Consider the following 12592-nt stretch of genomic DNA (forward strand, 5'->3'; position numbering starts at 1 on the left):
TCGGTTGGTTGATTCGGCTAAATGTAGCATTTGGGTTTATAATGGTTCAAAATCTTCTTTGGTTGCCAAAGTAAAGAAAAAGCTAGACAGAGATCCTGTTTTGCTTAAGTTGAATGAGGCGGTTAGAAATCAGAAAGTTGAGATTTTCTCCCAAGGGGGAGATAGTGTTTTTTGCTATCAGATGTTAGTAGAAGCTTACAGTTCTTGATATTCTATTCATCCAGGAGCCACTAAGATGTACAGTGACTTGTAGAAAGTCTATTGGTGGAATGATATGAATAAGGATATTGTGGAATTGGTGGACAAATGTCCAAATTGCTAGCAAGTTAGGTTGAGAACCAGAGGCCTAGTGGTACGCTTCATGTCATAACATGCACTCATGAGTCTAATTTGGTTCATGCATCAATCATAAACTCAGATATCAGTTCATGATTCAGTTTGTAAGTGTTTAGTGTAAGATTTCAACTTTCCCCTAGCCTCTCAGCTTAGTCAGTTTAATTCAAGGATGAATGATCCCAAAGGGGAGATACTGTAATACCCTAACTTTTCAAGCTCTAGACCCATCAAAATATAGACCATTAAATTATCTTTCCAGTATCACAAGGCTCGCCTTAATCCGATATCATGGTAAAAAGTTATGAAAATTTTCCTAAGGGTCAGTCAAATGCCAATACAACGACTCAGGTAATGACCCATTACCGATCATAATTAGTCGTTGTGTGGATTTGTTGCCACGACAGTGAGATATTATAGAAATTCAACCCAGTGGTGACGAGTCCAGCCCGCGAATCATTTTTAGTCCTAACGAGTTGTTGGGTGGACCTGTCGTCATAACAGAAAGAAATCCAGAAATTGAGTCTGCGACCATGACTTCTCCTAATGATCCATTATTAGACCTAATAAGTCATTAAGAGTGGAATCATTGTCTTAACAGAAATGACTCAGAAATTCAAGACTTTAAATCACGACCTAGAACATGACTCGTGACCAATAGTAATGAGTCATAGCCTGGGTCGTTATGACTGACACCAAAATTTCCTATATGATTTAAAAAGGGCCTTTTGGTTAATTCTCATTCTATTAACTCCTTACCCATATTGTTTAGGCTTCCCCAAGAGTGGTATCAAATCCCGTACTTCCTTAAAGTCACTATTTAATCATAATATCAATCCACAACAATAAATAGAGGTGATTCTCTCATCTCCAAAATCAAGTTAGGGTTTCTCCATCTCAAGTCCAATTCCAAGGATTTCTCCAAGGCTTTCACCTTCAGGGATGTGGGTATTCATTAATGGGTCCCTTCCATCCATTGAGTTCCAAAAAGCTTTTAACCCTCAAGTTTAGTTTCCCTTCATGTTGGGTTCTAGGTCAAATATAAAGTTTTCTTTAATTTACTTTGTTTGCTTTGTAATCCTCCCATGAATATATTTCTTCCCATGCGAGTGTCATCTTCCATGTTCAAAAGCCATGAATTTCCTTATTGTTGATAAGTTATTGTTTTTGGGTATGTTTTGTAAAACCCTTTGCTATGATCAACTTTAAATTTTCATCATGCTCAATTGTATTAGACAAAGTAGTGGGTTATGAACACCCGATACCCAAGAATTCAGACAAATATCAATTTACATAATTATGAGTATTTCAGATTATGCATGCATTACAATTTTTAGCATGATATCATGATGAGCAATTCAGTTTATGCTTCAGTGACATTAAGTTGGGAGTCATACGTAGCACCGAGTGAACGCAAGGATGACGGCTCCCCCATCAGTTAGGCAGAGATCGTTAGTAGCAGTCCTTAAGTTCTAGAACTACGAATTCACCATAGGTTACAAGAGGTTTCTCGTCAGTTGAGGCATAACCCTTAATCCTTTGGGATATCAGTATAGTGGATCCACGCCAGCTAGTGTTGGTACCCTTGGTACCCTTCCAATTGGGGTTATAAGTTGGACCCCATTTCTAACATTGGGTGACCTGACCCGACCCCGAGCCTTGTCGTAATGCGCATACCAAGTCCAACCTGGACCAGGGACCGCCCCCGTTACCCAACCCAACCACCTATATCCAGCCTTAGCTAGGCTGAATTTCGAACATATAACAAGATTGTATTATTGTTCTCATTAAGACTCTGGGATAGGATCACAACCGTAACCAACTGCCCAACCATACCAAACCAAACCATAGACCACAAATCAAAGGGAATACCAAAATATAATATGAAAATCAATCCCAAAATATAGTAGGATGGAATAACCAACAATATCGTCTAATGATATCAGCCCACCGACTTATTTCAATGCCAAGTATGACACCAATACCAACCCCAGAAGTACCACAAAGTCTTTATCCAAAAGAGTAGGCAAATCTGGTTGGGCCATGCCCCCAACCATGGCCAAAACCAATATCCAAAATAAAAGAAAAATATCTAAAGAAATCCATAACATGAAATGATGCCTTTCGAAAGAATGGAAGCTCACCATTTCAGTCCAAATACTGATACCAAATCCGCGTGCTAAACAGGAGAAGTGGAATGACCGGTTCCTGCATAGTGTGGGTATACAACCTCCAGTAGACAGAGTTAGCGAGTGACCACTAGCATGAATCTCAGGATAAGAATAAAATAATGTCAGTCATAAAACCAAGTAAAACCATCCATAATGCATGCAACCATACATATATAAGTGACGGAAAAGGGGACCGGGTTTAGCATGCACTTAAAACCATTACCTGGGCTGTGTAGCTTTGCCGTCCTCACCATCTACAGGCCATATGGGTTTATCTCTCCCTGCTGAAAGGACCCTAGTGCGTGTAGCCACACGACCAGGAATTTCTCATGGGCTGACTAGTACATCCCCCAATATAAAATATGACACACACACATGGTCATTAAGACCCCTCATATCGGCAAATATGAGTTTTTGGTTTTGGTCCCCCCGGGATTGCCACGTTCCACGGCTTATCTACACACACCGCCATTAATGTTCAATTAAAACCATGTCCAAACAATACATTTACCATTTATTAACCAAGGCCAAAATTGGTAGTATCGTCATACCATCCGTTACTTGTAAGTAATATCCATAGCCAAACCATTTAGGTTGAGGGGACCTTAGGTGCCCTTCCAGTTACCATAATAAATCTACTTGGGAGACTTTCATGTTCTCCACAAGCATAACCATAAGCCTTTAGCCTTTTCAAACCATTTAAACCATGTATAAATCCTTTGTCCAGTTTAAAACATGCAAGAGTTCCATTAAAAGAAGTCAATACAATAAACATATCTTTATAAGCTTTTTATCAAACACCTTAGGGACATAATATAACCAAAACCAATTCCAAAGACCATTAAAACATTACCACGCAATCCAATTGTCCAAATCCACCATTGATGCATATAAAAGCATAAGTAAAATCATAGGAAACCATAACCAAGCATTCAATATCAAAACCCCCAATAATAGTTGAAAACCATAATCATGAAATAGTAAAACCATGAAATCAATCATATAAACCATGCCTTTAGTTAAAATTATAATGAGGGAAGAGAATCATGCCTTATACCGAAGAATTGATGGAAATAAATCACTAAGACAATCCCCAAAGCAATCCATAAGAAGAAACCCTAGTCTTCTTTCCCCAAAAGCTCTCGAGAGAATTATGGAGTGTTTTGGAATAGTTTCTAAGTGTTAATGAATAGAATATTAGGGTAAATTACCTCCTAAGTGTATTAGAAGTCAAGGGTCCTAGTTAGGGTAAGTAGGAAAATGTCCAGAATACCCCCATTTAAATCCCTTAAGAACCCATCACAGAGATACGATTGACCCATACGAGCTGTACCCTCTTATACGATCGGTATCCACCACTCGTATCCAAGCCTCAACCCTTGGATCAAACACTGTCAGTATACGACTCATCCAACCAAGTCATAACCATAATATATGATCCGTACCCATAACCCATATCCCTGGCAGAATAAAATACTAGGAGGATCAAACACTGCCCACCATACGAGTCCTTGCTACGACTCGTACCAAACCGTTACGACTCATACCCCTAAGTCGTACCCATTCCAGTGACCAAAACCATCCCACCAACTAACAATGGTCAGCATACGACAGGATCATACCACTTGTACCCCAGCATACGGCTCGTACCCATGAGTCATATTGGGTCTGGAGAACAAATTTCCAGGAAATTTTCTAAGGGTCAAATCCTAGGATGTTTCAGTCTCCCCCGCAATGAACATTCGTCCCTGAATGACCGACAAGGTACGGGTAACCACTCACAGAGATATTTGCATTATCAAACATCCCTTCAACAAAGTTTGAAAGCAAAGAGGCAAAGATGTTAATCTTTCCTTTAAGAAACTCAGAAAATAAAGATGTGTTCAAGACATATACCTTCCACAAGAATCCCAGGAGCAGAAAACAAATGCGGATACTTGTAGTCAATGTCCTCTTTCACTTTCCAAGTAGCTTCTTCCATCTTATGGTTCCGCCATAGAACCTTAACTGAAGTCACATCCTTGGCCCACCACCGATGAACTTTCCTATCTAATATCTCAACCGGGACCTCTTCATAAGAAAAAAAATCCAAAATACCCAATCCTTCCAAAGTAACAATTGAAGAAGGATCACCAAGATACTTCCTCAACATAGAAACATGAAAGACCAGATGAACCAAACTTAAGCTAGACAGCAACTCCAACTCATAAGCAACATTGCCAACTCTCTGCAAAATCACATAAGGAGCAATGAACCGAGGATTGAGTTTTCCCCTTTTTGCCAAACCGTACGATTCCCTTTATGGGAGACACCTTGAGGAACACCCTATCCCTTACCTTAAACTCTAAGTCTCTACGCCTAATATCCACATAGGACTTTTGGCGACTTTGGCCAGCTTTAAGCCTATCTCAAATCACCTTGACCTTCTCCATCGCTTGATAAACCAAATCCAAACCAAAAATGTTGGCTTTTCCAAGCTCAAATCACCCAATAGGAGATCGACACCTCCTACCATTCAATGCCTCAAATGGAGCCATACCAATACTCGAATGATAACTATTATTGTAAGCAAACTCTACCAAAGGTAGATGCTCAACCCAATTGTCACCATAGTCAATCACACAGGCCAAAGCATATCTTCAAATATCTGAATAGTTCTCTCCACTTGTCCATCTGACTATGTATGAAAAGCAGTACTCAAACTAACCTTAGTCCCCAACTCTTTCTGAAAAGATCGCTATAAATGAGACATAAACTGTGTACCACGATCATAGATAATCGAATCAGGTACCCCATGCAGCTTCACAACCTCCTGAAGATACAACCACGCATAATCTTCCACCGAAAAGGTAGTCCGCACTAGCAAAAAATGTGCAGACTTGGTCATCCTATCCACGATGACCCAAATCGAATCATACTAATTCCGAGACCAAGGAAGATCAATAACAAAGTCTATATTGATCAATTCCCACTTCCATTTGGGCAAATAAATTTCTTGATACAACCCTTCTGGCCTTATGTGCTCAACCTTAACTAGTTGACACACCATGCACTTGGCTACGTAATCAATCACATCCCTCTTCATGCCATTCCATCAGTAGATATCCTTGAGACCATGATACATCTTAGTTGAGCTGGGATGAAAAATGTAGCGCGACTCATGTACCTCACCCAAAACCCTTTGTCGCATCCCATCGACATCAGAAACACACAACCTCCTTTGGTACCGTAAAGTACCATCACCATTGATCTCAAAAACCACTACTTTTTGCCCACCAATGTCACTCTTGATTTTCATCACGATAGAATCTAGTACTTGCTTCTCTTTAATCTCTGTACCAAGAGATGTCCAAACCACTTCTTGCACCATCACACCACTATCCTTAGAGTCTAAGATACGGACTCCAAGATTAGCCAAACGGTGAATATCCTTCACCTATTCCCGCTAGCCTTCCTCTACATGAGCCGAACTCCCCATGGATAACCTGCTAAGAGCATCAACAACTACATTAGCATTACCTGAGTGGTAGTGAAGACTCATATCATAATTCTTAAGAAGCTCAAGCCACCTCCTCTACCTGAGATTAAGCTCTTTCTGAGTGAACTTGTACTGAAGACTCTTGCGATAAAAAAGATATCCACATAAACTCCATACAAATAATGCCACCATATTTTTAAAGCAAACATAACCGCCAACAACTTCAAATCATGATTAGAATAATTCTTCTTATGTACCTTTAATTGCTTGGAAGCATAAGCAATCACCTTCCCATGTTGCATCAAAACATAACTAAGCCCTACCTGAGATACATTACAATAAACCACAAATCCCTCTTTGCCTTCTAGCAAGGTCAGGATTAGAGCCGAAGTCAACTTATCCTTCAACTTCTCAAAACTTCCTTCATAAGCATCCGACCAAGAAAACTTAACCTTCTTCTGAGTCAACTTAGTCAAAGGAGAAGATATCAAAGAAAAGCTTTCCACAAACCACTTATAATACCCAGCTTAACCCAAGCAGCTCTGAATATCGAATGAAGTCGTGGTCCTAGGCCACCTCTTCACCATACCAACCTTCTGCGGATTCACCATGATCCCTTTACTAGAAATAACATGGCTTAAGAAAGTCACAACATTTAACTATAACTCACACTTAAAGAACTTGGCATACAACTATTATTCCTTTAAGGTCTGCAACACCATAAGAAAGAGATTAGCATAATCCACCCCTCTTTGAATAAACCAGAATGTCATCAATAAACACAATGCCGAAGAGATCTAAATACTGCCTGAACACCCTATTTATCAAGTCTATAAATGCTGCTGGAGCATTAGTCAACCTAAACGACATCACTAAGAACTCAAAATGCCCATACCGAGGACAAAAAGCCATCTTAGGGATATATACCTCCTTAATCTTAAATTGATGGTACCCAGACCGAAGATCTATCTTAGACAAGAACTTAGCACCCTGTAACTGGTCAAACAAATTATCTATCTGGGAAAGAGGATACTTGTTCTTAACCATTACCTTGTTCAACTGCCTTTAGTCAATGCACATCCGAAGGGAACCATCCTTCTTGCGTACAAACAACACGGGTGCACCCCATGGAGAAACATTAGGACGAATAAACCCCTTATCCAGAAGATCCTTGAGTTCCATCAACTCATCCGGAGCTATTCTATATGGAGGAATAGAAATTGAACAAGCATCCGGATACAAATCAATACCGAACTCTATTTATCTATTAAGAGGAGTACCAGGAAGGTCATCCAAAAATACCTATAGAAACTCATTAACCACAGGAACCAATGACAAAGAAGGGCCTTCTGAGTAAGAATTTTTAACCCAGACCAAGTGATAAAGAAAACCCTTAAAGATTAACCTCCAAGCTCTAAAATACGAAATAAACCTCCCCCTAGATGCTAAGGAACTACCTTCCTATTCTATAATTGGTTTACCAGGAAACTTAAAGATAAACTTACAGATCCGACAATCCACAGACGCATAACAAAAATGCAACCAATCCATACCTAGAATTACATCAAAATTTATCATATCCAACTCAAACAGATCCACCAAGGTCTATTTGCCACCAACAGCTACCCCCTATAGACTCTCTTTGCAATAACTAAGTCACCTACCAGGGTAGAACAGAAAAAGGATCTGAGATAACTTTTGAATCAAAACCAAAAGACACAGCCACATATGGAGTCACATAAGAAAGAGTGACCCCTGGATCAAACAAACAATATACGTCACAAGAGAAAAGCTATAACGTACCATTAACAACATCAGTGATGCCTTAGATTCCTATCAGAACGCCAAATCATACAAACTGTTCCGACCAACACTAGAACCAGAAGTAGTAACAGAAGCGAATGCCACCCCACCAGGTGTAAGAGTAGAAGATGAAGCCACAAGAATCTTATTTACCCCCGTAGAAACCTTATTGACTGAACAATCCCTGAGTCGATGGCCTACCTGGCCACACTTGAAGCACTTGTCCCTCTCTTCCTCGCAATAACCTAATGAAGACGACCAAAAAATCAACAAGGAAGACACAAAGAAACTGACTAACCTTCGCTCGCCAGAGATTAGGCAACCTGCGCCTTAGAATCATCACCACCTTGATGATACCTATCTCCCAATTAATAAAGAGCACTAGCAGAAAAGGAGACCGAACTCCCTCACTTTTTTTTGCCACTTTCACCATCCCTACCACCCTGAGACTAAGTACCTCCCTGATCAGAAAACCTACTTATCTTTCCCTGCCTATCCCTAAACTCCGCCTGCTTTCTCTTCTTATCTTCAACCTGCTGCATATAAAGAGTAAACCTCAAGATGTCCATATCTTTAATTAGCGAGATAGTCTTGCTCTTCAGAGTCAAATCTCTATTCAACCCAAAAGCAAACTTCCTTATTCTCAACCTTATATCAGCCATCAAATCAGGAGCATACCTTGATAGCTAATGGAACTTCAAAGCATATTCCTTTACAAACATCCCCCTGCCTGAAATTTACCAACTTCTCTATCTTTGCTTCTCTCAAATCTTGAGGAAAAAACCGATCAAAGATGGCATTACAAAAGGCCTTCCACAACCCTTTTTCTTCCATATTACCTCTATCTCTATCCCACTCCTCATACCACTGTTAAGCAATAACCTTGAGCTGATAAGCTACAAAATTGACCCCTTCTATATTAGTAGCCTGCATCATCAAAAAAATCATTTCCATCTCATCCAAAAAACCCTATGGATCCTCTTCCACCTTCACCCCAGTAAAAGTTGGAGGACCTATCTTCATAAGTTGACCAATCCTTATGAACTCAGCAGAAAAAGCACCAATTATACCTCGCTCAACCTGAGTAACAACCAATTGGGAAATGACATAATATACTGAGGAAATTCTACATTTGTCATGTTGCCTTGAGGGACGTGAAGAGAACTAGTCAAAATAGGAGGAACTCCAGCACCATCAGGAATAAGACCATGAGATCAAAGATGTACTCCAGACGTAGGATGTACCCCTTCAACATTATCCCCAGATAGGGCGAAAGAATTTCCTTGTGTTCCAGATCTAGGAGGCATAATCCAAAAGATGAACAAACAAGGAGTAGAGGAGATTTCAGGATTGAAAACTCAAGATTAAAGATAGAATACCAAGAAAGTGAAACATTCCTAAATGGCTTGTAACCTCTCTCTTATGAGTGTGGCATGCTTCACACCCCTAAAAGAGACTCTACTCAACATGGTTTTGTGGACTTCCCATTTGACCATGAAACTAGGCTCTGATACCAAGTTGACTCGACCCAACCCCAGGCCTTGTCGTAATTGGCATCCCAAGTCCAACTAGGACCGGGGACCACCCCTTTTTACCCAACCCAACCACCTATATCCAGCCTTAGATGGGCTGAATTTTGAAGATATAATAAGATAATATTATTTTTCTTATTAAGACTCAGGGATAAGGTCACAACTGTGACCGACCCAACCGAGTCAACCGTACCACTCCAACCGCCCAACCATACCAAACCATAGACCAAAAATCAAAGAGAATACCAAACATATCATAAAAATCAATTCAAAATATAATAGTACGAAACAACCAACAATATCGTCCAATAATGTCATCCCACCGGCTTATTCCAATGCCAAGGCCAACACCAATAGTGATCCCGCCCATACTAACCCCATAAGTACCATAAAGCCTCTATCCAAAAGAGTAAACGAATTCGGTTGGGACATGTCCCCAAATATGGCCAAAATCAATATCCAAAATAAAATAAAAATGTTTAAAGAAATCCATAACATGAAATGATGCCTTCTGAAAGGATGAAAGCTTACCCTTCAGTCCATATACTAATACCGAATTTGCGTGCTAAATAAGAGGTGTAGAATGGTCGGTTCCTACATAGCATGGGTAGATAGAATTAGCGAGTGACCGCTAGCATGAATCTTAGGATAAGGATAAAATAATGCCAGTCATTAAACCAAGTAAAACCACCTGTAATTTATACGACCATACATATATAAGTGCTGGGAAAGGGGATCGAATTTAGCATGCACTTAAAACCTTTACCTGGGCTGTGTAGCTTTGCCATCCTAACCACCCACGGGCCATATGGGTTCAACTCTCCTTGCTGAAAGGGCCCTAGTGCATGTAGCCACACGACTAGGGAATATCTCATGGTATGACTAGTACATCCCCCAATATAAAATGTGACACACGCACATGGTCATCAAGACCCCTTATATTGATAAATATAAGTTTATAGTTTTGGTCCTCTTGGGACCGCCACCTTCTACGACTTAGCTACACATCCCACCATTAATGCCAAATTAAAACCATGTCCAAAAAACCCATTTACCATGTATTAACCAAGGCCAATATTTGTAGTATCATCATACCACCCCTTACTTGTAAGTAATATCCATAGCCAAACTATTGAGGTTAAGGGAAACTTAGGTGCCCTTTTAATTACCATATTAAATCCACTTGGGAGACTTCCATGTTCTCCAAAATCATAACCATTTAGACTTTAGACTTTTCAAACCATTTAAACCATGTATAAATCCTTTGTCTATTTTAAAATATACAAGATTTCCATTAAAAGAAGTCAATGAAATGAACGTATCTTTATAAGCATTTTATCAAACACCTTAGGGGTATAATATAACCAAAACTAATTCTAAAGGACATTAAACCATTACCTTGCAATTCAATTGTCCAAATCCACCATTGATGCATATAAAAGAATAAGTAAAACTATAGGAAATCATAACCAAGCATTCTATATCAAAACCCTCAATAATAGTTGAAAACCATAATCATGATATAGTAAAACCAAGAAATCAATCATATAAACCATGCCTTTACTTGAAATTATAATGAGGGAAGATAGTCATGCCTTATACCAAATAATTAATGAAAGTAAATGACTAAGACAATTCCCAAAGAAATCCGTAAGATGAAACCCTAGCCTTCTTGACCCAAAAGCTCTTGAAAGAATTATGGAATATTTTGGAATAGTTTCTAAGTGTTAATGAATAGAATATTAGGGTAAATTACCTCCTAAGTGTATTAGAAGTCATGGGTCCTAGTTAGGGTAAGTAGAAAAATATCCAGAATACCCCCATTTAAATCCCTTAAAAACCCATCACAGAGATACGACTGATCCATATAAGTCATACTTCTCCTATACGATCGATATCCACTACTCATATCCAAGCCTCAACCCTTGGATAAAAAACTGTCCAGTATACAACTCATCCAATCAAGTCGTAACCATAACATTCAATTTGTATCCATAAATCGTATCCCTTGCAGAATAAAATACCAGGAGGATTAAACACTCCCCACCATACGAGTCCTTGCTATGACTTGTACCAAACTCTTACCACTCATACACCTAAGTCGTACCCATTCCAGTAACCAAAACCATCCCAACTAACACTGGTCAGCATACGATAGGACACCACTTGTACCCCAACATATGGATGGTACCCATTAGTCATATTGGATCTGGAGAATGGATTTTTAGGAAATATTCTAAGGGTTAAAACCCAGTATATTTCATTGGGGTATGTTGATTATTGTTAGCTCCCACAATCCTCAGTTCATGCTTCAGTTTATGTTCAGTTCAGGTTGGCATTGATCTTGTATGTAGTTATTCAGATATTTAGTTTTTATTCAGTACATGATAATTCATGTTCATGCATTTATGATCAGCTTATACTAGTAGGGGGTGCGGATATAAAATAGATTTATTAGGTTTCTAGTGAATCTATTTTTATTTGTGCGTGGATATTCCTTAAATTTTGCTTCAATATCTTTTAATGATTTACTTTTTTTGTAAGATATATTCATTAATTTGTTTATTATTTTATCCTGTAGTAATTGCAGAGTTACAAATTTCTGTATAATAATTTATCCTATCTGTACTGTAATGTATATCTAATTCTAGATTTTCAATGTTATTTATTATCTTGTGTTGTTCTTCTCGTAGTGAGTTTTTTAAATTATATAAACTATCACATGTACTTTTTTCTAAGTTTTCTAAGGTTTTTTCTATCCATATTAATTTTTCTTTTAGGTTTTCCATTATTTTTCTAATTCGGTTTCTATAATTAGTTTCATTATTTAGATTTTCTTGATTTTCTCTAGTTTTTCTAATATATTCTAACATCTCTTAATCTGAATAATATCCTTCTGGGTAAATTTCTTCGTATAACTGTTCTAGCCAATTTATAGTATCTATTTCGTAGTCTATTACTTTTTCTAATATTATTTTCCTAATATCTATAATTTCTATATCTTTAAGTATATATAAGATTAAAACTTTAAGACAATCTAAATGATCTATCTTTTAAAATTGGTTTTATTATAATATTTTGTAGTTGTTTGTTTTAGCCTTAGTAGTTCTTGCATATTTTTATTAAGGAATTCTATGTATTTTATATCTTTATTTTTCATGTATTTGTCTATATTTATTTTTATCTGTTTTTCTAGTGACTGTATGTTTTTCATATCTTTTTCTAAATTTTTTATGTAATTTGTCATGGTAAGTATTTGTAAGAGTAATTAGGTA

This window comes from Capsicum annuum, chromosome 8 (genome assembly GCF_002878395.1).
Source record: "Capsicum annuum cultivar UCD-10X-F1 chromosome 8, UCD10Xv1.1, whole genome shotgun sequence".
Lineage (NCBI taxonomy): Eukaryota > Viridiplantae > Streptophyta > Magnoliopsida > Solanales > Solanaceae > Capsicum > Capsicum annuum.